The 27100-nt window shown below is 37.9% G+C and overlaps 1 protein-coding gene across 12 annotated transcripts in view; it reads right to left on the bottom strand.

Moving 5' to 3' along the window:
- The window catches only part of TENM2 (teneurin transmembrane protein 2), a 1286794-nt gene that overhangs the window by 606539 nt on the left and 653155 nt on the right, over nt 1–27100 (bottom strand). The window lies entirely within an intron of this gene.

Here is a 27100-nt window from a genome sequence, read left to right as displayed (position 1 = left end):
ATCTATTTTTCTAAGATCTGTTGAAACCCAGCAACCTCTATTTAAGATTATCTATGTCTACCTTCACCCAAAGTATAGTCTATGTTTACTCCGCCCAGTGAGAGAGTTGAGTAGTTGTAAGAAGTTATAAGAGCCTGTACAGTTAGCAAAGGCTAAACTATTTACTATTCTTTACAGAAAATGTTGGCCCACCTCTGCTCTAAATGATATTCTATTAAGCTTTATGCTTCAGTAGCCACTGTGAAGGACAGTATGGAGATTACTGAAAAAACTACAATTAAAACTACCATACGATCCAGCAATCCTACTACTGGGCATTTATCCAAAGGAAAGGAAACTAGTATATGGAAGAGACATTTGAACCCCCCATGCTTATTGCAGCACTGTTTGCAATAGCCAGGATAGGTGAATCAACATAGGTGTCCACCAACAGATGAATGGATAAAGAAAATGTGGTGCATATACACAATAGAGTAGTATTCAGCCTCAAAAAAGAATGAAATCCTGTCATTCACGGCAACATGGGTGGAACTGAAGGACATTATGTTGAGTGAAATAAGGCAGGAACAGAAAGTTAAGCATTGCATTCCATGTTCTCACTCATGTGAAAGGTAAAAAACAAAAGCAAACAAAAAAGTGATCTCATAGATGAAAAGTAGAACAGAGAATACCAGAGGCTGGGAAACGTAGGGGAAGAAGTGGATAGGGAGAATTTGTTAAAGGATGCAAAATAACAGCTATATAGGAAGAAATAAGTTCTAGTGTTTTATACCACTGGCAGGAGGACTACAGTTAACAAAAATATAGTATATAGCTTCAAATAGCTAGAAGGAAGATTTTGAATATTTCCAATGCAAAAAAAAAATGATAAATGTTCGACATGATAGATACGTGAATTGCTCTGATTTGATCACTATACATTACATGTGTCAAAATATCACTATGTACCCTATAAATACGTATAATATTATGTGTTCATTAAAAACAAAGTTTTAAAAAGGCAAAAAAAGCCTTTTGATATTAAAGAAAAGGGCTGTTGATATATAATGTAACCCAGTTAACTGAGATTTCTTTAATTTGGAATCTGTAACAGAGAAAATATAAAATGTGTTTTCCTTCATATAACTTGTTTTAAAAACCCTATATATTTAATAAGAATGTAATAAAAATGAAAATAAGATAAAATTTAAAAAAGGTTTCATGCTTCAGACTTAAATTAATGTACCAAAATACTATGATGTTATAACAAGTAAATAATCTTCCCATGATATTTACTTCCCTATCCTGGCCTAGTAGCCCTTACTTGATATGATACCTAGGTCCCTCATAAACTTCATTCTTTTCTTCTTCCACCATGCCTTTGCTCACTGTGTCCCAGGCATACTGGCCTTCTTTCTGGTCCTCAAACATGCCACGATTATTATTTGCAGGTCCTCAGGGACCTGCAAACAGGCCAGGTGTGCTTATGCTTTTATCTTTTTAAAGATTCAATGAGTATTTATGTAACATTCACATGTGCTCAGGAGACATGATAAGTCATTGGCATCCACTGGTTCTTCTATGGTTCTTCTCTACCATTATGGCCCATCCCTTACCTTTGCTGCCCTTCCAATGAAGAAAGAGCATTGAATATGGAGTGTGCAAATTCTGGGATTTTTGTACCTTGTTAGAGTGTTAAAAGATGGCATTTATTTAAAGAGATTCAAAGTTGCAGCACTTTGTGGCCTGAGTATTCCCACTAGCAAGCAATTCTGGCTTCCCCTGTTTCTCTGTCTTTCAGGATTAGCTGTATAATATACAAGGCGCAGTGCAATATGAAACTGCAGGTCTTTTGTTAAAAAATTAACAGCTTCAAGAGAGTCCAGAGAGGACAGAAGGGTGTTAAACTAAGTGGGGGGTCCTTCTGAGCACAGACAACTGCATAGGTCACATATCCAAAAGGTGGCCCTGGCAGGGGAAAAGAGCTAGTTTAGAATATTATTTTGTGTTTAAAACTTGTGTTTTAGACATTCTCCACATCTACTGGCAAAAACATTTCAACAAAACTCACAGTAAGATCAGTCCAATTTGTTTGCTGATAGATGACACCATGGGCTTTGATTAGCCAAATAGTCGAGTTAACATACAGCAAATATTATTTCCTACCAAATTCACCTACACATCTATGAATATTTTGGAAGCTTCATGCTTCCCAAATTTGAGCAAATGTGATGTGACTGATACAGCAAAGCGCCATGATAAAATGATTCTGTTCATGTTCAACACAAGTTGGCAATTGGCCCAGAATATGTGTAAATAGCACAGTTGAAGGCTTTCAGATCCTAACTGAACCAAAGTAATGGACATCTGCTGTTTGTGTATAGTGTTGGTAGGACTTTCAATCAAGGTGGCCTGCTTTTCCTTGGTCAAGAGGTGGCCATATCATCATAACCAGGAATGAACCCACTGTCTTAGGATTTGGTCTTGACTAGAATAATGCAATGACAAAAATTTAGTGGAATCATATAAGGAAAAATTGTTGGTGTAGATTCATTTTATTTATGCCTTGAAGAGATTACTTCAACATATATTCCTGCTACCTACTTCACTGGAGCTGTCTTGCTTCCAGTCTGTTCTAGTGTTTTTCTTTTGAATCTGTTCATTGATTTGATTCTGATATTTATTTGTAAAACCTTTTCTCTATTTGAAGTCAGTTTCTGTTGCTTACAACCAGTGAACCAACTCTATCACAAATACGATGTGGCTATCGATCGTCTGTAATCTTAAATAACTAACAAAATTGCTTATATAATGAAGACATAATGTTTATAACCTATTGCACTTATCGTGTAGGCTTCATTGCTTCGATTGTTTCTATAATTTATTTATTTAACACTTTTATTAATAATAGGTGCCAGCTTGGAAGCAACTTTACCACTGAGAATTCTACTGCAAAAGTAGCACATCTGTGCTGACAGGATAGCTCACTAGATTGACCTAGATAATGAGTTGTATAATTCAGGCTCCACAACAGACACTGAGCTAAGAAAATATAAGTAAATGAGTGAAAATGAAATTCACTACCCCATATTTCATGTTATGCATTGCTTAGCAGAGCTATTAGTTTGTCTTCTTGCTGGGAAATGGGATTTAGAGGTTTCTAGAGTCATACCATCAGCAAACCCTCCCTGCAATCACTGCATAATGCTAGATGACTTCAAAACGAAGTAAATGTAAAAAAAAAAAAAAAAAAAAGTGAATGAGATATGTCAGATGAGTATAACGGTAAAGATAATACAATTCTGGATAATCTCCATCCCCACGCAAAATGTGAAATTCTTTCAAGTTCGCCCAACACGTATTGAGTAGTTACTCCACTAGCAGGATCAGAAATAGATAAACCAAGTGAGGTGCCCAGGGAGCAAACGATAAGGAGGCACTCACTCTGCAGACTGCTAAGCGCAGACTTGGTACCTGGAAGTGAGTGCTTCTTCATTGCGGACCCCTATGCACCTCACTTGTCTCACTTTTGTTTAGGCCCTATTTACTGGGCCAATGAAGAGCTTTAAAGAGAAATTTTTATCCATTCAAATCTGGTAGGAGGCAAGTTTACCAAGAACTCTAAAGTAAGGTTGAACAGCATATATGGCATAACTGAGAGACACAAAATGGTAGAGAAAAACTGCATTGAACTGGCAGTACCCATAAAGGTAGTAAAAAAAAAAAAAAGTTAGTAAAAGTACTACTACTATTTGAAATTGGATGGCTGTATTTGTTTTCTCTCTTAGAAAACATGACTCAGACTGATGTAAGAAAAAAAATTATTGACTTAGCTAACTAAAAATTCCAGAGGCACAGTGTGACTTGATTTGGAGGAGAGATGGTGTCAATAATTTATTTCTTTTTCTCTATCTCCTTTTAGATTGGCTCCATTCTCCAGCAGACAAAGTGGATGTGGCAACCCCAGACCTTCCAACCTTTCAGCTGCAAGTTCAACAGGAATAAAGACTTCTTCCTAGTGGTTTCTTCCAAAGCCCTCAGATTAGTGGTTTGCCTAGCTTGTCACATGCCATCCCAGAACCAATCCCTACAACCAGAGAAATGTAGTGTATTGATTGGTTTAGCCCTAGGTCACATGACTTCACATGACCCACCCGTGGAAAAGGGCTCAATCCTCACTCAAACTACTTTGGCTGAAGGCTTGGAAGAGATGGAGCCAGGGAAAGCAGACACTGGGGAGGCAAAAATAAAGGTTCAATAAGTATGCCTTTACATATGGACCAGATATTGAATATTAAAAACCAGCACATTCTGAAAAGAAGAAATATAAGCAAAAGAAAAAAAGTGGGAAATACGAGGTAGTATTTAGAATTAGTAAGCTATCCAACTAAGGTCAAGTGCAAGAATGTTTTAAGAGTTACTTAAATATACAGAGATAGTCAGGCACAGTAGCTGTGCCTGTAATCCCAGCTGCTTTGGAAGCCAAGGTGAGAGGAATGTCTTAAACCCGGGAGTTCAAGGCTGCAGTGAACTATGATTTCAAACCTGCACTCCAGCCTGTGAAACAGAGAAGACCCCATCTCTAAGAAAAAGAAAAATAAATAAATATATAAAATTACTTCCCTGTTACTCTATTTTCCATCACATTCTTTGCTTCCATTATTCCACTTAATACTTGTGTGTGAGTGTGTGTGTGTCTGTCTGTGTGTGTGTGTTTGGCCTCTCTTCCATTATGCAAAGTTTCATGTTTGTATTGTTCAGTGTATCACTAGGATGTTGTGCACTGTTGGTCCTCAATCATTTTTTTGTTGCAAAAATAAAGAGATGAATCAATAGAATAATATATGAAAAGCCGTAAGCTAGCCTAGAAAAGTAATCAGGGTCAGATTGCATTTGACTCTGAAAGTCAAGCCGAAGAGTTGAGACTTTATCACATAGCTAATGTTGGGAGCCCAGACATCAAATTACCGGAGTTGTACTCCAGAAAATTAATCTTGTAGCTTTTTAACCTGTAATGAAAGAGAAAGAGGGAGAAGTTAGATGACTCGTTGGAATATTATTTCACTATTTCAGGTCCAAAGGACCTGATGTGAGTGACAACCGTGGCAGTAGAAATGCAAAGGGAAGTACAAATAAAGGCATACATAGAAAGGATAGAAATTAAGGAAAGAGAGACATGGAGAGGAGTCAAATGGAATGAGACTGTGAGGCTGGTTACCTGGAATAATACGAATACTACTAACAGGAGTCAGAAGCTATAGTTGCTTGGTGGTTTGGGGGAAGTCTAAGATGAATTCCAGCTTGGACATGCTGACCAGGAATTCAAGGGGGATGTGTTCCCCTCACTGTTGCAAATGCAAGAAGGGACTGAGCACACATTTGGAGTTACAGATTTCTCCTCCTGAAGGCAGAAGAGGAGGAGGAGGAGACTGAAATTATAGAAGAGGATAAAAATAATAAAGAAGAAGAAAAAGCAAGGAATAAGTCCAAAATTATTGTTAAATGTGGTAATGAGATTGGATTTTATGCTAAATATAGTATAGTGAGAAACTATTGATAGTTTTTAAACAAAGGCATAATGTGATTTGATTTACATTTTTAAAAGATGACTTTGGATGCTATAGAGAAAGTACATTTAAGGTCAAGTAATTTCCAGTCCCAAAGATGAATGCATAATCCATGACTCCTCGCTCTTGGCATAGTCTAGTTTATCAAGGTCTTCTGTCTAGATCTTTACAACAAAAGAAAACCCTACCATTAAGAACTGAAAGGAAGAGGATAAGACAGCAAAGGAAAGAGAAAAAGGTTAGTGAAATAAGATCATTAGTCCATGTCACAGCTGTAGAAATTAAGGCTAAGACAATTAAGTAGTCGGAGAGAAGTGGCAATGATGAAAACCAAATATGCCATCGACATTCTGTGCTCTTAACAACTGTGCTATACACTCTTCTGGTGGGCTCAGTATATCTTGTTCAAGAAGTTGGAGGGACCAGGATTTCTTGGGGTAATGCATATGATAGATAACAACTTGGAAGCTACGTGTGTTCAGGACAGAAAGAACCCCTTTGACCTATATTGGACCAAAGAGATTGGATAATTTGTCCAAGGTCACAAAAGCACTTAGAGTTAGATCTGGACACACAGACCAGGGCTCCTGAGTACCACAGGGCAGAGTGATATTCCCATTCTACCATGTAGCCTCTTTCCATGCTGGTACTTAACAGGATCTTAAGTTAACCATTAGACTTGGAAGTAAAAACTAAATTCTGGAGTCACAACTTCCACATATGTCTCAGATCACGTTACTTATTATGAAAGGTAATAGCATGCATGTGAGGAGAATCGGCACCAATATTGCACATTGACAAAAGAACATCCTCATTTTATAGGAAATCATGTCATCCTACTTGAAGTGTGGCTCAAGAAAAAAAAAAAATGAGATGGCTACTCCTCAGCAGCCTCCAAATAAGAAATACCTTGCACATGAATTTCCATTGTGCAGACCTAGAAAGTAACTTAAAGAGTAAGTCAAGAGTCAGACAAATATTTTTTCTGAGGTTGAGTATCATTTACCTTTAATCATCATATATTCAGCCTTACACTTTGTTCTTACAGTTTTTGCCTAGCCCTGACATATACACGAATGGCCAACTCAAATGAGGATATTGACGCACAATAGAAATTAGTGTGCAAGGTAGTTCTTATCTGGAGGCTGCTGAGGAGTATTCATCTAATTGTTTTTCTTCAGCCACACTTCAAGTAGGATGACATGATTTCCCATAAAATGAGGATGTCCTTTTGTCAATGTGCAATATTGGTTCCTGTTCGCCTCACATGCGTGCTCTTTTGTACCTGTAGTAATAAGTAACATGATCCGAGACATATGTAGAAGTTGTGACTCCAGAATTTAGTTTTTACTTCGAAGTCTAATGGTTAGCTTTATCTTTCAACTTTTGTACTGAAATCAAGAAACAGACTGTTTACATGCATTGGTTTATACTGGCTTGCCTTCACAGATCAGAGGGTGTTGAACCATAGACTCAAGTTCTCTGTAACAAGTTACAGAATACCCAGGTGACGGACTCATACAGCTCATACCAGATTGAGTTCTACTTGTATATTCACATTAAAAATATTCACCTGTTAATCTTCAGGGTCACCTCTGATTCTCAAGTATTAGTTCAATGTTATTTTGCCTCCCAGTATCATCTGGTTTTATTTTCTGCAGTTGTTGTTACTTGTAGTTGTCTAAATACCCTTCGTGTTGCCAAAGAAATGGCTTCATTTTATTTGAGCAACGATTACAAATAAAATCAACTGTATCATAATGAGTCTTAAAGCCTTAGTTAGCACTCTTCTAACAACCTTTCAAAGGTAGATCAGCATTAAAGATGTATTATGGAGATCTCATAAAAGTTAAATATATTTCCTAAGAACCTTAGCTGAATTAGGGGCAAAGCCAGAAAAAAAGAATTATTACCTCTCCTTTAGCCTTTAGGCCATGTTATAAGAACCGACACCCCATCAAACAACTTCATAAATGTGAAGAACCTAATTAGAAAATTAATTCCCAATTATGCATAGAGAACAAGTATGCTAAATGAGGAAGGGACCACAGCAGGGAAAGTCAAAGCAAAGTGGAAATTCTTTCAGTTGAGAAACCTGCTTCCTACAGAAGACTACAGATATTGAGACCCAGGGAATGCAGCTTATTTTATGGAAAAAGACCCTGTGGCTTTATTTCTCTGGCCTTGGGAACTGACATTTTTACTTACAGAAGGTCAGGAAGTTCTAAAACTCTTAGATGTATAGGCTGTCTATCTTCCAAAGTGGAGGTGGGAATAGTGAAACGACCACAATAACCACCTTATCAATCATTCTTTTCAATAGGTAATTCCGGAGTCTCAATGTATGCATGCTTTATCTATATAGCTCAATTTCCATTTGAAAAACTAGAAAACGTACATGCATAAGAATGCATATTTTATCTTTGAAATACTGAGCAGTACTCTGTTGCCAGAGACTTTGATATGAATCTACTACTTATAGGAGGAGGACAAGGGATTCACATGTAAGAGGATCAAATATATTACATTTGCTTAGATACTTAATACATTGTTAGCACCCTCAAGGCACACAATGATGACAGTCTGAGTAACTAATGGACTCCTCAAAAACACATCCATATCACTCCTGTCTGTGTTTTCCAAGGGAACAGTCCCATTACACCACCGCTATAAATGGGTTTCATGTGCAATTAAAATGAAAATGCCATAATGGGCCATGACATGAGAAGAAAAGACAGTCTCAAAAGATTTTCGTGTGTGTGTGTTTTTTTTTTCTTTTTCTGAGCACTGAAAATTATCTCTTTGTCAGCCCTGTGGTTTGGTCACAGTGCAAGAGCCTTAGACTAGGGGAACGTGTTCATTATGAGAATTCCATTACTAGGCAAGGTGCCAGGTGTGTTGCCTTGTTTGGAAGAGAAAAGAGCGCTGAGTTCTCCAGCACCACCTGCCCATTAAACCCCTGAAGCATTTAGCAGCCTTTTAGGTCAAGTTGGGGGATATTAACTTGCACCAGCAAAGGCAAGGCAGGAGATTTGACTTCTAACCCAATAATTTAATATAGTGCCTTACACATCAAGGTTGTGTTGTAAGAGATGGTAGCACTATTCAGGTGTTGCTCAGAAAAAGTTCATGGTAGCGTTAATCCGGTGTTGCTCAGAAAAGAGAGGTGGTGGTTTCAAATTAAGACCTAAAGAGGGAATTATTAAGCTACATACTCGTTGTGGTGTGACAGATGTTTAACAGTCTCATCCTAAAAGTCGTCATTTTACTACCAATGAAACCACAGGGCTCTGAAGAGAAAAGAAGTCTGCTGTATCAGGATGGTACCATGGTAGAACAAGAGGATCAAAATCTGGGCTGCCGCTAGGGAGGGGCCACAGACTGAGCCCTTCTCATTTGCCTGAGATGCTTCAGAAAGTTGCCTGAAAGTTCCTCAGATCAAAGTACAGGCATTTTGAGAACAGAGCCTTCAAACTGTTTCCTAGTCCCTCAAACCAATTTTGACTAGTAATTAACTGATTCCCAACATCAAAAGGTGAGATATCCCAGGAGGAGTCAAGGGAGATCAAAGCCTGTGGTGAGGGGTCCGCCTGCACCCCTTCCACCCTCCGCCCTCTTTCTCAGACAGACATCCCTCCGACTGCAGCAAGAGAACAGTCGCATCGCTTCTCACTGGAGACCGACATCAAACAGACTTCCAAATAACTTGCTGGTGTTTCCAGGCCCTGTTAAGAGAAAATGAGGAAGGTACAGGTCCATGACCATATGGTCCAGATTTTCTAGGATGATCCAGGTTTCTAATATTCAGTCCTGTTGTCCCCATCACTGGAACAGATCCCCAAACAGGGTCACTGTGGTAAAGAAAAACTGAGCAGTGCCTGACATATAGTGAGCAAAGGTAATTCCCTTATTTTGCATATCAACGAATAGTAGAATTCCTAATTATTATATTTTTAAAAATACGTTTTTTGTGTGTATACTTTTGTAGTATAAAAAGAAAAGGCATTACACACTGGCTTTGCATAATGATAAATACCCATGTGTATTTGTCTAAGCCTTTGTCTAAGCCAGGTGCTGGGCATAAGCCTGACAAAGCTGGTCAGTCTCTGTGCAGAATGGGTCATTTCCCATGATGCTCTTACTAAGGCATTTTAATATGACATTCAAAAATGCACTTGATTAGTTCGGCTCCCCATGTTTTCATCTATACCACTGCTTGGTTTCTGTGTCTTTCCACAAAGGTGTGGGCACATAGGGATGCTGATCCTAGCAAGTCCTGAGGACTGCTTTTTGGACAGAGAAAATCTGTACCCAAAGCTTTTACAGAGCTTGTGCCCCAGGCACTCTTTGAAACATAACTTCAGGGGGACTTGGAGTGAAACTGTGCCAAAAGATTGAACGAAGGAGATAGGTGAGAGGGAAAGTCAAGACAAGGCTGAAGTTTCTAAACTGGGAAGGGCTCTGCCAGTGTCTTGAGCTCAGACTATCTAAAACTGAACCTACAAGCACCTCCTACAGATGGGGGTCAGACCATGGGGCACCTCCAGGGCAGTCGTGCATTATTAATTTCCCTGTTCCTTGAGAATGTTTGTCCTTGTGAAATAATTCAGTAAATGCTGAATGAACTCAGCACCTTCCCTTCGCAACATCCTCCTTTTCTTTTTTTTTTTTTTTGAGACGGAGTCTCTCTCTGTCGCCAGGGCTGGAGTGCAATGGTGTGATCTCGGCTCATTGCAACCTCCTTCTCCTAGGTTCAAGTTATTCTCCTGCCTCAGCCTCCTGAGTAGCTGGGACTACAGGCACACGCCACCATCCTCGGCTAATTTTTGTATTTTTAGTAGAGACACTATTTCACCATGTTGGTCAGGCTTCTCTCGAACTCCCGACCTCAGGTGATCCACCTGCCTCAGCCTTCCAAAGTTCTGGGATTTACAGGCGTGAGCCACCGCGCCCGGCCATCCTCCTTTTCTTATGGTCCTGCTTTGTCAGTAGAGTCATCTGTCTCAACAGTCTCAATGGGCTATTTTCTTGGATCTTTAACCCCACTGTGGATCCATCAACTCCACCAGCCTCTCCTCTGTCTGGTCGTTTCCAATGCTATTGTGCTAACTCCTATATTTATGTCTCTTCTGCAGTCTACTGTAATGTCTTAGGACTGGTTTCCTTATTCCAAACCACCTTACATAGCATTATCAGAGTCATTTAAGTCCCATCTTTGGTATTATCACGCCTCAACTCCTGAAACCCATGAAAGTTCCAAATTACCTACAAGAAATAAACAAACTAGAGAAATTGTCCCACATCTCCAAATCCTATCCATGTATTTAAGGGCCTTTCAATTGCTGCTTTCTCTCCTTTCAACAGTGAACAACTGTTATCCTGCTTTAGAATTTGACCCAAACTTTCAGAAAAGATGGAATGAGCAATTGGCTTGAGTTGAATTATAGCTGCGTCCTTTTCATGAGCCATATGGCTTGCCGTAGTCCTTCCACAGCCACTTATATGTCTAACATTGGGCTTGAATGTCTCTTACTTTTTAAACTGTACTACTGTACTTGTGCTGTTATTTTTCATATGATAAGATGAGGGGACATATGGAATTCTCTCTATGTCCCCAGGTTGCTATCACAGCCAGTCTGGTTCATGCATTGATATTACCTGCCTAGCTGAATTTGTGTATCTTGCCCCATAGCATTTGTCCAACCGAAGTGAAGCAGGATCGCCACCAAGAAAAAATTAGTCCCAACAACACCTTTTAGTACCAATTGTTTCATATTCTGAGGTTCAGCTTGGTTTCCTCAGAACTACCTCTTATATTTTTATATTTCTCCTTCCTTTTGGTATTTGAATGGAAAAACCGTATTTCCACAGTGTTTAATAACATCTTTTATAAATAAGCCAGTGCTTCAATAATGACCCATTTCACTGAAACCATCAGAAAATAATACCCAAGGATAATAACACAAACCTTTTGCAGAAAAGAATAGTTACAAAGTGAAACCCATTACCTGGAGTGATGCAGGAAAGGATTTTTGTTGTTTTTCATATATATAAGAAAACAACATATATATATATACACACACACGAAAATATATATATGCACACATATGTGTGTGTGTGTGTGTGTGTATATATATGTTGTGTTGGAGCAAGAGACACAAATTCAGGTGTGTACTGGAGCTAGGCTGGTAATATAAAGTAAACCAAGCTGGCTCTGACAGCAATCTGGGGACCCGGAGAAAATTCCATATTTCTTCTCATTTTATTATATGAAAAATAATAGCACAAGTGTAGTGTAAAAAGTAATAGACACTCAAGTCCAGCATTAGGCATATAATTAGGAGTGGAAGAACTATGTTGTAATATATGTATCATATATCCATATATATGTGTGTGTATATATATTTGCCTTTTGTTTTTTCTTTTACATATAGCTCCTTCAGAAATAACCTTTGTGAAAAGATAAAGATATCAAGGTTTAACTTTTTGACCTTTCCTTCTCCAAACTAACATTGATAACATACTGTGAAACTCTTATTTACTGGATAACATCCACTGAAAGACTTATGAAAAAGCATCCTTTAAAAGTGCTGTTGTGTATTTCCCTTTAATCCTTCATGTTTACTGAAAAGAAAAGGAAAAATAAATAGAAAGAAAAAATTCTCTGCTTTCTAAATTATATGTCCCTGACAAAGGGAAAGGAACACATAAGTGTTTCCTGTAAAGAACATGAAAGAAGCCTCTGAGATGCAGGGGGATTTTCTGGTTGATTTCCAAGCTGGATTTTATTGTTGCTTGCTATGAGTCCCTGTGGCAACTCCACACCTTTCCTCCTCCACCCTTCCTTTGCGTTTGAACGTTGCTTTTTCCTCACTTCTAGCACCTGTTTCCAACCCAACAAGCAATTTGCACTGATTCCTCCTTCACCCAGTCATGAGTCATTATGAGAGATTGGGAAAATGAAAATTTGATTGTGCTTAAGAAAAGACACCTGATGTAGAATGTGCTTCTCATCCTTTAGATTAATAGACTAAGTCCTAAGAGGTCACTTGACTTGTTAGTGTATAGTCATGCACCACATAATAATGCTTCAGTCAACTTCAGACCCCATGTATGACAGTAATCCCATGAAATTATAATACTATATTTTTACTGTACCTTTTCTGTGTTCAGATACACAAATATTTCCCATTGTGTTTCAATTGCCTCCAGTATTCAGTACAATAACATGCTGTACAGGTAGGTAGCCTAGGCTATCCCATACAGCCTCGGTGTGTAGTAGGCTATACCACCTGGATGCATGTAAGAGCACTCGCATATTCCCAGAATGATGAAATCGCCGAATGATGCATTTCTCAGAACATATTCTTGCTGTTGAAAGATGCATGACTGTATGTCATTGAGTACCAGCAGGAGTGAAAGGGGCAGGTCTTGTGCCTGTCATTTTGAAAGACAGTTTAGTATGATTGTTAAGAACATGGGCTGTAAGATTACACAGAGCTAGAGTTAAGTCCTGGCTCTGACCCTCAGTTTTGTGATTTTGGATAAGTTAGTTGACCTCTTTGAGCCTCAGTTTGTTCATCTGCCATATGGGAACAATGGTAGAAGCTACATCATGAGGCGTTTCTATTATTTCAGCCTCCTAATGTCTGTAGCAGAGTGCCTGATTCAAAATAGTAGCTACCATTTACTGAGTGCATGTCATCACCCTTACTATTATTGTTTTGTCATTACAAAATCTACCTACTGACCCCTTTTCAACACTCTGGAATTGCTTCAGTCTTAAAATCCACACTCTCTTTGGAAGAACTTCTCCCATCCCAGGGAAAGAAAGAAACATTTGCTTCACTTAGAGGAGAAATTGGGAAAAGAGAAAAAGGAACATGGTGTGTGAGAATAACAAGGGCCTCAGGTTGCAAAGTACATTTATGCTGCTTTAGGAATTTCATGTGAAACACCTTTTACCAAGCTTGTTTAATTTGTTTAGTTAATGAACTTTATAGGACTCATTTTTATTTAGCATGTGTACTGGAAGCTTTTTAAATGTAATTTCTGAGTCCACAGTGGCATTCTTTCCCTGAACATTTATGACATTCCACAACTCAACTTCCAAAGAAGCCCATTACGAAATTAAATGGATCCAGGTGGATAATTTGAGAGGGTAACTATATTGCATGCAGCAAAGACAATATGTAAATATTGCAGCAATCCTTCTGATACGATATTAGAATATGAAAAAAATGAAATCAGCAAAACTATGAGATACTGAATTTACTTCCAAATATTAAAAGTAATGAATCTTCTACTTATTTTCAGATTCCTGTGACTCATCTTAATACTATGATAATGTTTAACTCAATTGCATTAGTTAACACGTATTTGCATCATAGCACCCTAAAAACGAATGCCTAGAACTTTGTTTTTTAACCACAGTTGGCCAGAAATTGCTTCTATATTTCCACCATTTAGGGTTTGAATAACCTATTGTGAAATTATTATTTTTAAGTGATGTAGGGAAACCAACACTGACATGATGTTTTCTTCACAAGATGAACAAATAAATGAGAACGAAAGTATAATCAGGCAAGTCTTCATGTGCGATCCAGAGAACAAAACTTGACTCTGAATCTGGATCTTACTCTTCACTGGAAATGTGTTACCCTTCAGTTTTTATAGAGATATAAATAAATATTCATTTATTTATACCCTTTTTATTTTTAACAGAAGCAGTTGGAATATTATTCAGCAGTGGAAAAAAAAAAAACGAACCACTGACGCAGGCTACATCATGTTTAAGCCACAAAAAAGATTATGCCAAGTGAAAGAATCTAGACACAAGCGACTGCATATTGTATGATTCCACTGGTAGGAAATATCCAGAAACGGCAAATTTATAGAGACAGGAAACAGATTAGTCATTGCCTAGGGCTGGGTGTGGGAATGAAGATTAACTATAAATGGGCATGAAGGATCTTACTGGGGGGACAAAAATGTTCTAAAACTGATTTGTGGTTATGGCATTTCAGTAAAGTTACCAAAAATCATTGAATTGTACCCTCAGATGGACAAGTTTATGATACATAAAATATACCCCTATAAAACTGTTAAAAAGAAAACCTAGGAGCTGTAATTAATACATAGATGATTTAACAATAATTCCAGGGCAGGCTTTGAGAGAAGGTTTGAGAGAAGCTTTCTGCTGTGGTGTCATTACAAAGTCACATCCCCTTTGCAGTGAGGGGTGGGAACATCCGCTGAGCACTGTGGCATTGCTGTGTCCTGTAATTTATGTGTAGGGGCAATTTCCAACACCCTCCTCCAAAGAAGACATGATCCCTGCACCGTTCCCCTTTCTCACATACTACATCCATACAAACATGCTAAGAGGAGCTGGGTATCTATGCAGAAACTTAGTGTGCACATACAAATGATATCAAGATTAGTCCTTAATTTCTTCTCTGAGTTCACTGAGTTAAGCCAAGCATTGCATTTCCTCCACTGAAGATTTCTGTATGTCCAATCCTTTTACAGTTCTACTACACTTATTCTTTCTCTCTTAAATCTTTTGATTTTAAGCTCGGCTATGATACTTGTGTTATACTTCACAAGAATGGTAAGAAACAATGGCTTCACATCATATAGGTAATAACGGCTCACAATAGATTCAGTTTAGTGCGCATGAGCGTGTGTGTATAAAAAACATATGTACATGTTTGTGTGTAGGAAGATGAGGAGCAGGAGTGAAAAGGAGTCCACTTGCGTGTCACATGTATCTTTGGAATAGCGACTTAAGTCTGTCTGTCAACTGTATTCTGTCATCTCAGCAGAAAAGGGCTCATTTTGTAAATACCATCTATGCTGACACTTAAGTTGCTATATGTTGAGATCATGTCTCTCTTCTCACATTCATTGTCTCCTTCTCATTCCCTGAATACCTGATATTTCAGAAAATGGAGAGTGAGCAAAGAGAAAAAGCCTTAAAGAGAACTATTTGCTGCTTTTTACTTAAAGGTGAATGAAAATGGGAAGCTACCAGTAAGTGAGTGTGTGTGTACACACACACACACACACACACACACACATATATATTTTTTGAGACACAGTCTCACTCTGTTGCCAGGCTGGAGTGCAATGGCACAATCTTGGCTCACTACAACCTCCGCCTCCTGGGTTCAAGTGATTCTACCGCCTCAGCCTCCAGAGTAGCTGGGATTACAGGCGCACACCACCATTCCCGTCTAATTTTTGTATTTTTAGTAGAGAAGGGGTTTCACCATGCTGGTCAGGCTGGTCTCGAACTCCTGACCTCATGATTCGCCCACCTCGGCCTCCCAAAGTGCTAGGATTACAGGCATAAGCCACCGTGCCCTGCCATGAGTATTATTTTTGTGCCAGGCATGGTGGTATGTTAGTGAGTCCTTTAAATGCATTTTTATTTAGTCTTTGCAACAAGTTTCTGAAGCAGGTTTTATAATTCCCATTTTACTGACGAGGAAGCTGAAGCTCAGAGAAAGTTAACTAACTAGCCCAGGTTCAGTGAGTTCTAAGTGAAGTGGACAGATTTGACTCTAACACCTATTTGTGGCCGGGCGCGGTGGCTCAAGCCTGTAATCCCAGCACTTTGGGAGGCCGAGGCGGGTGGATCACGAGGTCACGAGATCGAGACCATCCTGGCTAACATGGTGAAACCCGTCTCTACTAAAAATACAAAAAACTAGCCGTGCGTGGTGGCGGGCGCCTGTAGTCCCAGCTACTCGGAGGCTGAGGCAGGAGAATGGCGTGAACCTGGGAGGCGGAGCTTGCAGTGAGCCGAGATCGCGCCACTGCACTCCAGCCTGGGTGACACAGCGCGAGACTCCGTCTCAAAAAAAAAACAAAAAAAACAAAAACAAAAAAACAAACACCTATTTGTTTCATGATTAAAATTGATTTTGATGCTCAGTAACTTTTACTGTCTTTGTAAGATTTAGTAAGCCATTACAGCCGTACATTCTGTTCCCTTGTCAATTCCAGAAGGATTGTTTGAGAAATGCAACAAGAATTCTGGGAGAAAACACCAGTGACCATCTTTTCACAAAAACCAAATGTGGTTTTTGCTGTTGTTTTTCTTGAACCATCTTGATAAGTTCCTTACTTCCTCACTGAACTGCCTAATTAGAAGGAGTGTCTTTGTAATTATAATGACCTCCTTCTGCAATCAGCCATGATATATAGGTGATAAATTATTGGTCTCCCATCTCATTATGGATGACTACTCCCCGTGGTTTATTTGGTTCTGCGAGCCTTCTGTCATGAAAATAAGTAGGCGACACATATTGATGCAATTTTAATTTTTTAGATTTTGAGGCAGTATTAACTTTTAGGTTTTGCAATGAAGTTCTATAAACATATGCATGGATACAGTAAGGCTTCATTAATTACAAAAGTTATTTTGTTTGCCTTATTCAATAATATAAGGCAAAGGTTCTCAAACTTGAGTGGGCATCAGAATTCCCTGGAGGCCTTGATAAAACACGGATTGTTTAGCTGACTCCTAGCGTTTCCACTTCAGTAGGTCTGAGGTCGGCCAGGGTTTTTGCATTTCTGACAAGTTTTCAGGTGGTGGTGATATGCTGATTTGAGGACCACTCTTTGAGAACCATTAAGCTTAAGAGAGAGAAATATATATACATATTTATTTTATATATATAATATATATACTTCTATTTCTATTTTTGTATATTATATATATACTTCTAAGTATATATAAGTATATTATATAAATAGAAGTATATATAATATACTTATTATATATGTACTGTATATATAGTATATATTATATATATAACTATATATAGTATATATATAATAAGTATATTATATATATACTTCTATTTCTATTTTTGTTTCTATTTCTCTATAGGTAACAATGCCTTACGTGATATCTATGGAATTTCAGTGTCAGAATCATTTAAAGGTGTATGTACAAGAATTAACAACAAGAATTAATTTCTGCTTTATACCGTGTTACTAAGTGGTATCTGGGTCTTAATTATTATCATTGCAAGGTATATTTTTCCAGTTTACCAAATAATTTTTTTGTTTTTGAGACGGAGTTTCTCTCTCGTTGCCCAGGCTGAAGTGCAGTGATATGATCTCGGCTCACGGCAACCTCCACGTCATGGGTTGAAGCAATTCTCCCGCCTCAGCATCCTGAGTAGCTGGGATTACAAGCATGTGCCACCACACCTGGCTAATTTTGTATTTTTAGTTAGAGGCAGGGTTTTGCCATGTTGACCAGGCTGGTCTTGAACTCCTGACCTCAGGTGATACACCCGCCTCGGCCTCCCAAAGTGCTGGGATTACAGGTGTGAGCCACCACGCCCGGTAATACCAAGCAAATCTGCAATTTGTTTTGTTACTTGGTTCTCACGATCACTTGCCTGATGGGGCACAGCTAGTACATGACTACTATCCATATTAGAAATGAGATAACCAAAGCCCAGGGAGGTTCAGAGACTTGTCCATACAGCTGGGAAGAATTGAAGTTGGTATAGTTTTGATTCTCAAAATCTTTAAATGGTGCCCGAGTACATATCGTGTGTAAATATATACCTCAACAACTACAACCAGACGATGAAAAAAAGTGAAGGCAGGCAGTAGGATGACGAGTGCATTGGAGTCAGAAAGCTTGGGACATAATTTCCTAGAACTGCATTATCAGGCTGTGTCATTTTGGTGACAAATCATAGATGCAAATATACCTCAGTTTACTCATCTATAAACTGAGGGGTAGATCAGATAGCTGATATTCCTTCCTGCTCCAGCTATCCATTCAGCAAATCATTCACTGTAAAAATATTCATTAAGAATTTACCATGGACCAGGCACTGTCTAAGGAAAACAGTGCCTGGTCCATGGTAAAGAAAAAGAAATTAAGGAGATCTAGCACATGCTGTCCTTACATATCATGAAGCTTAGATTCTAGGTGTACGAAAGAGGAGTGAATAAACCAACTAGCTCATTTAAAAGAGTGATGGGTTTTTAAAAAAAACAATAAGATTGGGTGAGATGATAGAGAATGGCTGGCTAAAGCTCTATTGCTGCTAAAAGTCAAAGTTTTCCCTGATGAAGTGATATCTGAGTGGACCCCTTTTGGATGATAAAAGGGAACCATCTACATAAAATGGTGGGAAAAGGATATAACAGGCATGACTGTCCTAAGTTCAAAGACCCTATAGTATAAACCAGCTTGGCGTTTTTGTGAAGTAGGAAGAAGGTCAGTATTCTGAAGCCAATTATGTAGCAAGTGGTAAGAGACAAAGTCAGAATGGCATTTGAAAGCCATGATAAGAACTCAGAGTTCTTTAAGCAGGGAAAGGCATGACCTGATTTAGGCTAAGATGACTCATTTGCTTCATGGGTATTGAGTAAGTGTATAAGAAATGAGCATACACACACATAAAATCCTATTCCAAAAATTTTGACCTTTAAATGAATGTTTTCTCCTAGTTTATTTAGCATATGAATAATAAAATACAAATTAATACACCAGTCAAAATTGTGTCTTCACCATTGATACTTTAAGGATATTACTAAGTATTATAAACATGGGCAACTCAAATAATAATTAGGAGGAAAATCATATGGAAATTACTAACAAACTCATTAGAGTGTGCTTAATTATTGCAGTGAAGGGTTAGCAAGAGGATTGGAGCTTACCGAATAAATCTGTTTGCACATGGATTGATATGCTTGTATCATAATTACTCACAGCTGTTGGACTTTCTAAGTTTATTAGGAACTTAATTCCAAAACTTTCATGCTGAAAAGATTTTCTGAGAGACAAGTGTTAGCCCAGTGCCAGTGATGTGAGCAAGGAGTATTTTTCTAGCAATTCTTTTCAGCGATTACTTAGAGTAACTACAGATCTCCTCATTATACATAATGAAGTGGATCTGCTCATTTTTGATTTTCACACACTTTGCAGAAAGAGCAAAGCCTCCTGATTGAAACTGCTTGAGTCCTGTGATGAGAAGTTGTGTGTAATATGTATTCCAATTACAAAACGATCTCAGAAAAAAAGGCTTGATGCCTGATGTATTCATTTGAAAGCAATTCTTGGCTAAATTGATCTTTAAATAATCTATCTATATGCTTGTTAATTTAATAGATCAACTGACATCAGGGGAATACAGGAATGCTTCATCCTTCACACTCTGTCTTCTAGTTGACAACTAATCCTTCTTGGTAATTCATTTATTATACTTTATAAATTAGAAGAAATGTACAGGTTCCCTGAAATACAGCTAAAGCTCAGCCCAATAGTTTTCTCTTACCATCAATCAGAAAATTAATACTGTGCTTGGGCCAGTAATTTTGATCTCAGTCTAATTTTTGGTCTATTTAACTGATAGCTGCTCTCCTGACTTGGGGTGCTATTAACATAAATGAAGTGATTATTTGTGCCTAGGCGATGTCCTTTGTTCCTAAAGCTCCTTTTCAGATCAGCTTTTGACAAGTGCTAAGATTATATGAGGACAATTAAATAAAGAAAATAATAACTTGAGAGTCAAACTGTTATCATGGTCAATGAATTTTCCAGTGTGAATGGATGCATGTTCACTTGTGTATGCATGTCTACACACACACACACACACAGACACCTGCCCTGCTCTGTCTTTATAGTCCAAACCATAGTACTTTATAATCTGGCCTTTGTATCCTTATTGCTATATATCCTACATGCCAGACTGCCAAATTCTATTTTTTTTTTTTTTTTTTTTTTTTTACTCTAAGTTCTGGGATACATATGCTGAAAATGCAGGTTTGTTACATAGGTATACATGTGCTATGGTGGTTTGCTGCACCTATTAACCCGTCATCTAGATTTTAAGCTCCACATGCATTAGCTACTTGTTCTATTGCTTTCCCTCCCCTTTCCCCCCACCCCCAATAGGCACCAGTGTGTGATGTTCCCCTCTCTGTGTCCACATGTTCTCATTGTTCAGCTCCTACTTATGAGGGAGAACATGCGGTGTTTGGTTTTCTGTTCCTGTGTTAGTTTGCTGATGGTTTCCAGCTTCATCCATGTCCCTGCAAAGGATATGAACTCATTCTTTTTATGGCTGCATAGTATTCCATGGTGTATATGTGCCGCATTTTCTTTATCCAGTCTATATTGATGGGCATTTGGGCTGGTTCCAAGTCTTTGCTATTGTAAATAGTGCTGCAATGAACATACGTGTGCATGTGTCTTTATAGCAGAATGATTTATAATCCTTTGGGTATATACCAATAATGGGATTGCTAGATCAAATGGTCTAAATTCTTTTTTTTTTTAATACTTACTTTGCATTATCACATATCAGTGCCTATACTCATTTCATTCCTCCTCCCTGGAATGCCTTTTCTTACTTGAATTGAAATCCTACCCAACCTTCAAGGACCAAATCACATTTTTTTCTATAAAAAGGCTTGCTTTACTTCATCCCAAGCAAAGTTAATATGTAAATAACCCTCTTTTTAATACTAGTATATTATTTCTTGTCAATTAAAATACAAATAGCAACAGCAAAAATCATAGTGATAGCAAACACATCGTTCTTAGTGTCAAGTGCTGTTCTAAGTTCTTTGCATATTATCAATTCATTTAATATTTACAGTAGCCCTATTTAAATCATAGATGATTTTGTTTCCCCCATATTGTGCATGAGCAACAGAGGCAATGAGAGATCAAATAATTTGTTCTGGGTAACTCAGATAACTCAGATTTCAAGAGAACCGAGCCACATTTTCTGGGTTCTGAGTCCAGCCCGTTTCTTAGCTCCTACACTGTGACACAATGCCAACTTGCAGGGTATTTAAAAGCATGAGAGAAAATCTAAAGGGACTAGCATAGGACCTCAAACATAGCTCTAGAAGTTGTGGTTATTTTACTGGTATGTGCAATAAAATTATTATAAAACAAACTATAAGTAATGATTAATAAATGTAATAGGATATCATTGGTATTCTTATCAAATGTCAGTCTGTCATTTGAAGTTGATACCCTATAAGTCAGCAATCACAACTGTTATGCATGAGTCTATAGCTCACATACATGACTGTGGTGCAAAATAAGCATTCAATAAATGTTAAGTAAATGAATGGATGAAATGAATGAGCAAACTAATCCAAGAAGCTTCTAGATGGGCTCTTTTACCTTTCCTCCATGGTTCTCTGAGGAACAGCGCTAAATCCTTCAAAAATCAGACAAATATTAAGCATGGATTAAATCTACTTTTCCACTTCCATTTCAATGAGTTATTATTTAAAATAAAACTCACAAAGCAATATTTTTAAAAGTCTACATCCCGAAGTAAAACATGGAAATTATCTGATTAATGCAGATAGCCACTCACCAATTTATATTCTTGAACTCAAGAGAATCATTTAGCTAATTGTATAGGTGATTATTATGCTTTTCAGAGAAGTGTGTATCATGCATTTAGAATTTTTAAATTGCATCTCCAAAAGAATCCTCTTAAATCTAATTATTATATACTTAGAATGTTCCATAATCAGCTAAAAGATTTATTATTTCTTTATAGAAAAAATGCTTTTAAATATGTGAAAATCCTCTTGTGAGAGGGTGAACTAAACATTTTAAAAATAATTAAATAGGCTTTTTGACTTTTTTAAAAAAATAGGCTAGAAACATATTAAAATAACTGGTCAATGAACAAACAAAAACAAAAACAAAACAACAACAACAAAAACTTCCTCCTTATGTGTTTCTGGCCAAGTATATAAAGTTAAGTGTGTGATCTTAAAAAACGACTGTATTGATCATAGCCAGATTCTTTGTATTTAGGGAAATTAGGGTGATATTTCAGAGAATATTTTGAGACAAAGTGGCAATGCAGCTGTTGAGTTTGGCTAATGGCTGAAATGCTTACTCACTATTATAACTGGTGATTGGTTTAATTTTGTAAGTGGTACCTTTCTGAGTTTAGTTTATTGAAAATTCAGATCCACCCCTGGAAAACGTTCTCAGGAAGAAAAAAAAGAAAAGAAAGAAAACGAGAGAAAAGAAAGGAGGGCAGGAGAGAGACAGGGAGAGAAGAAAATAACTATGTGGTTTGCTACTCTCAGTAGTCTTAGGTAGATACAATAGAAAAATTAGTTTTCAGAACTCTACCAGTGGTCTGAAACTTATATGTATTCATATCCATTTTTAAAGGCACGAATCCACATGTGTATACTTGTTTATAACTTACACCTCTGTGTACAGATTATATACACATACTATTATTGCATATGCTATTAAAAGTACACAACATTTTACAAGGATGTGATAAACGAAAAGTTCAATAGCTCCTTCTTGCACCACATTTGAGAACCACTGCTCTAGATAATGGCAAAGTCAACATTTAAAACTGTAGGGGTACCCAGTTGAGACTTCAACATGCTAGGATCTCATAACATTCTGATCTACCAAAAACTTAACTATGGACCCATCAACTAAAATCAATGCTTACATTTTGAGTTATGTTCATGAATACTTATTTTCATGAAATTATCCCTGAATGTCTTCTAAAACCTTTCCTCTTATTGTAGTCATAAAAAAAGTAAGTAAAAGGTTTTTGAGGACAAATGAAGGACTGCTCTGGGTAGACTGAAGGTTTGTTTAACACTTTCACCCTGGATGAGTAAGCTAGGGAACTAAGGGGATTCAGGTGGGATTGCTTAAGCTTAAGTACGTGGTTAAAAAAAAAAAAAAAAAAACAAAAAAACAACTGTATTTACAGAGCCATCAATTTTCTTTATGGAGCTGGTACTGCAGAGAGAACATTGGACTATGAATCAAAAATGTGAGTCCTAGCACCAGCAGTGGTTTCTGCATCTAAGTAGTTGAATGACCTTGATTGAGTCATTTAACTTTTCTGAATCTCTCTCTCTCAAAAAAAAAAAAAACAGTTAAATTCTTCAGATATTTATGGAGCCCCTTCTTTGTGCTTGATATAATAAGAAATACTAACGTAAATAACTGCAATTCTTTTAAGTACACTCTAAAACTACAAATAGAGAATTCCTAACTTTCTAGAACTCTTCTCTAACTTTATGGAATTTTAAAATTGAAGTTACTTGCAAATTCTATGCCAAATATCAGAAGAATTCCTTGCTTGTGATTGTAAACTGTACATGCTTCCTGGGGCTGTATTGGAATGCAGACTGGTCAGTCATTACAAAACTGTGTCTTAAAAACGGAAACAAAAGCCGTGGTTTTTAATTTCATTGAATCATGAGCATCACTTGTTGAGATTTTTTGAATCCCTTGTCCTAACCCTGCAGTTTATGATTCAGTACATCTGAGCCACAGATTTGTTCCCAAGCCCAAGTTTTCACATCTAATTTAAAGAGGAAGCAGACACAGTTACAACACCCATGGTATTCGTAATACAGAAACAAACCAGTTGCTCAGGAAACGCCCAACCATTCCTGATAACAGAAGGAAATTTCTCTCTTGGGTTTGAACCAATGAACCAAAGCAAAATGGCTGTTGGTAATAAAAAATGCTGCCCTTCACATAGGGACTGCAAAGTAATCTGCTACATTCTTTAAGATATATTTCCAGGCACAGTTTTCTATTGATTAATTTCTTTTGTAGAATTGCACCTATATAGGAGGGTTTAGTGCCTGGGTCACATAAGGTGATTAGTCAATATTATTGTAAAATGGAAGGAAAAAAGAAAAGAGAAAGAAAAGAGGGAGAAAGGGAGGAAGGGAAAAGAGGGGTACAACTAACCTGCTAGGTTGATTGCTTCCGCCAATTCAATTCTGCTTGAGAAAGATCCCTTAAGCTAACACTTGGAGAGCTTCAGATGAAACTCTACCTGATATTATGAAGTAAAATTAGCTTGGATTAAATCCAGCATTTGCCATGTGTTTTCAAGAATATTTTGACTGATTTGCTCCAATTATCCCTGAATGTCTTCTAAAAAATTTTCCTCTCCAAATTCCACTCCGTTTTCAAGGGCTAATTCAAGTCTTATTTATTTATTTATTTATTTTTCTGGAAGCTTGTGGCAACTATTCTAACCTTAATCATTTATTCTTCTCAAACCTTTGAACTTGCAAGCGTTGACAAGTATATCTTGTCAACCTGAAAGGAATGTAAACTCCTTGAACAGAGGGGCCATGTCTGATAAATTCATATGCCTCCAAATTACTTAGTGAACCTCTTCAGGTTCTGCATTGTTAGTTTTGCTGTGGCTGTATTTACCACCCACTCCTGCATCTCAAATATTTAACTCTATCTTCTAACTTAAGCCACTGCCTCCCAGACATCTCCATATAGGTATATCACCAATACTTCAAACTCAAAATATCCTAAATTAAACTTTCTCATAGGTTTGCTCTTTCACTGATGTTTAGTACAAAATCTAGAAGTCTTGCAAGTGTTTTCAATGTCTCCCTCTGCTACTCCTTACTCATAATATAGCAGCTCTGTTCATTTTACTTCAGAAAATATGAAATCACGACAGAGAAATCTCACTTTAAAGCAATAAAATATGTTTGCCAAATCATCTAAACTTACTTTTGTTTTTTTGTTTTTTTTTGTCAGTGTGATCAAGAGCAGGGCATTTCCTTTCATGGAGTATTTTTTTTAAAGATATATTGAATAAAAACAGCTATATGGTGCCTACTTTGTGCCAGATATTGTGCTGGGTACTAAAACTACCTCACACACACACACACGTATTCTATGTGTGTACATGGTGTGTGTGTGCGAATTTGCCTAGTGTGTATACCAGTCACCTATACTGATGTGGTCCAAACGAAGTCCAAAGTAAAGCAACAAAATAAACGAATTGCTTTGAAATTAAAGGGTAAAAAGCTTAATCGCTATGGGATTCACAATTGACCTATTTCTCTCAACTGGGTAGATTTAAATATGGCGGCAATGGCTGCCTTAGAAATGCCTATTAAAGGGCTGATTTAATATGTAGTGCTGAGTAGATTTATTGATTTTTCCGGTGTCACTTTGGCATTTTATTACATTTATATATATTCACATATTTTGTAATAGGCCAATTTATCCCCAAAGCCTGCAGAACGATTTTCTCTTAGAACTTCCTTTTTCTTAAAGAGTAACCTGATATATTTGGATGCAAGATGCTTTGCTCCATAGACACTGTCATGGCCCAGGGAACTTGTAATGCTTATTGGGCAGACTTTCCGTGTCAAGCGCAACTCAACAGGAAGCCTTTAGAGCCCTCTCCAGTGGGCCCCACTGGGTCGCTGAGAGGCTGGGTAAAAAGCAACATCTACAGGGACTGTTTAAAACCCTCACAGGATCGCTGCAGATGTGCAATGGCAGAATCAGACCCACTGACATCCACTTCCTTGGGGCAGTGAACATACCTCCAGGATCACCAAGTGCAGTATTTGCTGACTATGTTCTACGTGCCAGGCATCATGGCAGGGACTGAGAGAGCAACAGTGACCAAAACTGACCCAATTCCTGGCCTCACAGTGCTCACAATCAAGAGAGAGGGGCAAATAAATAATCAAAGACAGAATCATAATCCACAATCTGGGCTATGACTAAAAAGGGCAAAGTATTTATGACAGTGTGTGGCAGGTATCCTAGCCTGGCCTGAGGGTAGGGAGTGGGGGGATCAGGGAGGGCTTTTCTAAGGAAGTGAAGTTTAAAGCAACATTTGCAAAATAAATAGAATAGGCAAAGCCCAAGGGCTTGAGGTCTAGGGAGAGCATGCTTAGATGAGGTGAGATGAGTCTTGTGTGGAACAGTAGTAGGAATATGGTACATGCTCAGTGAAAGCCAGCTCATTTCTGTGCTTTTAAGAACTCCTCATTGGAGGAGCAGTTATGAGTTCGCTCACATTCCATGCTAAGGCCTGCACGACTTACATAAGCTGGCCCCTGCCTGCACCATCTACTCTACTCACTGCTCCTTACTCCCTACACTTCAGCCACATCCAACTTCTATCTCTGGATACACCCAACAGGTTCTATCCTAAGACCTTCGTTGTAGCTATTTTCTCTGCCTAGAACACTCCAGGTGTTTATATGGCTGGCACCAAGTTCAAGCCTCGTCTCGAATGTCACACTCTCAGTGAGTGTGCTGTACCCAGACCATCTTCCATGAAATAGCCCCATTTGCCTGCCTCTCTTCATTGTATTATTTCATTATCTTTTTATTACAGCTCAAATCACTAGCTAAAGTAATTGTGTTTACTTATTGCCAAGCTTACTGACTTTCTTTCTCAACTGTAATGCAAGCAACAAGCGGGCAGGGATCTCATCTATCTTAAATCTTAAACTGTCACGAGCTCGATTCCAGATTCAACTGTGGCAGGCCCAAAGGCACAAGCATATAGTACACGGTAGACACTCAACGTATAACTGCCGAATGAGTGAATGGATATATATAACAACCACATATCCTACACAGAGGAACGATCACTGCCAGTGGTCCAAAACCCTGTTGGGTACATGAGGACACTGGGGAGCACTTTCCTAGGTGGACTGAAAATAAATCAATCTTCTGTATAGTTTTGCCTCAG

This window comes from Macaca fascicularis, chromosome 6, assembly GCF_037993035.2.
Source record: "Macaca fascicularis isolate 582-1 chromosome 6, T2T-MFA8v1.1".
Classification (NCBI taxonomy): Eukaryota; Metazoa; Chordata; class Mammalia; order Primates; family Cercopithecidae; genus Macaca; species Macaca fascicularis.
Note: the sequence above shows the minus strand (reverse complement) of the source record. Positions and strands in the feature narration are given on the sequence as shown.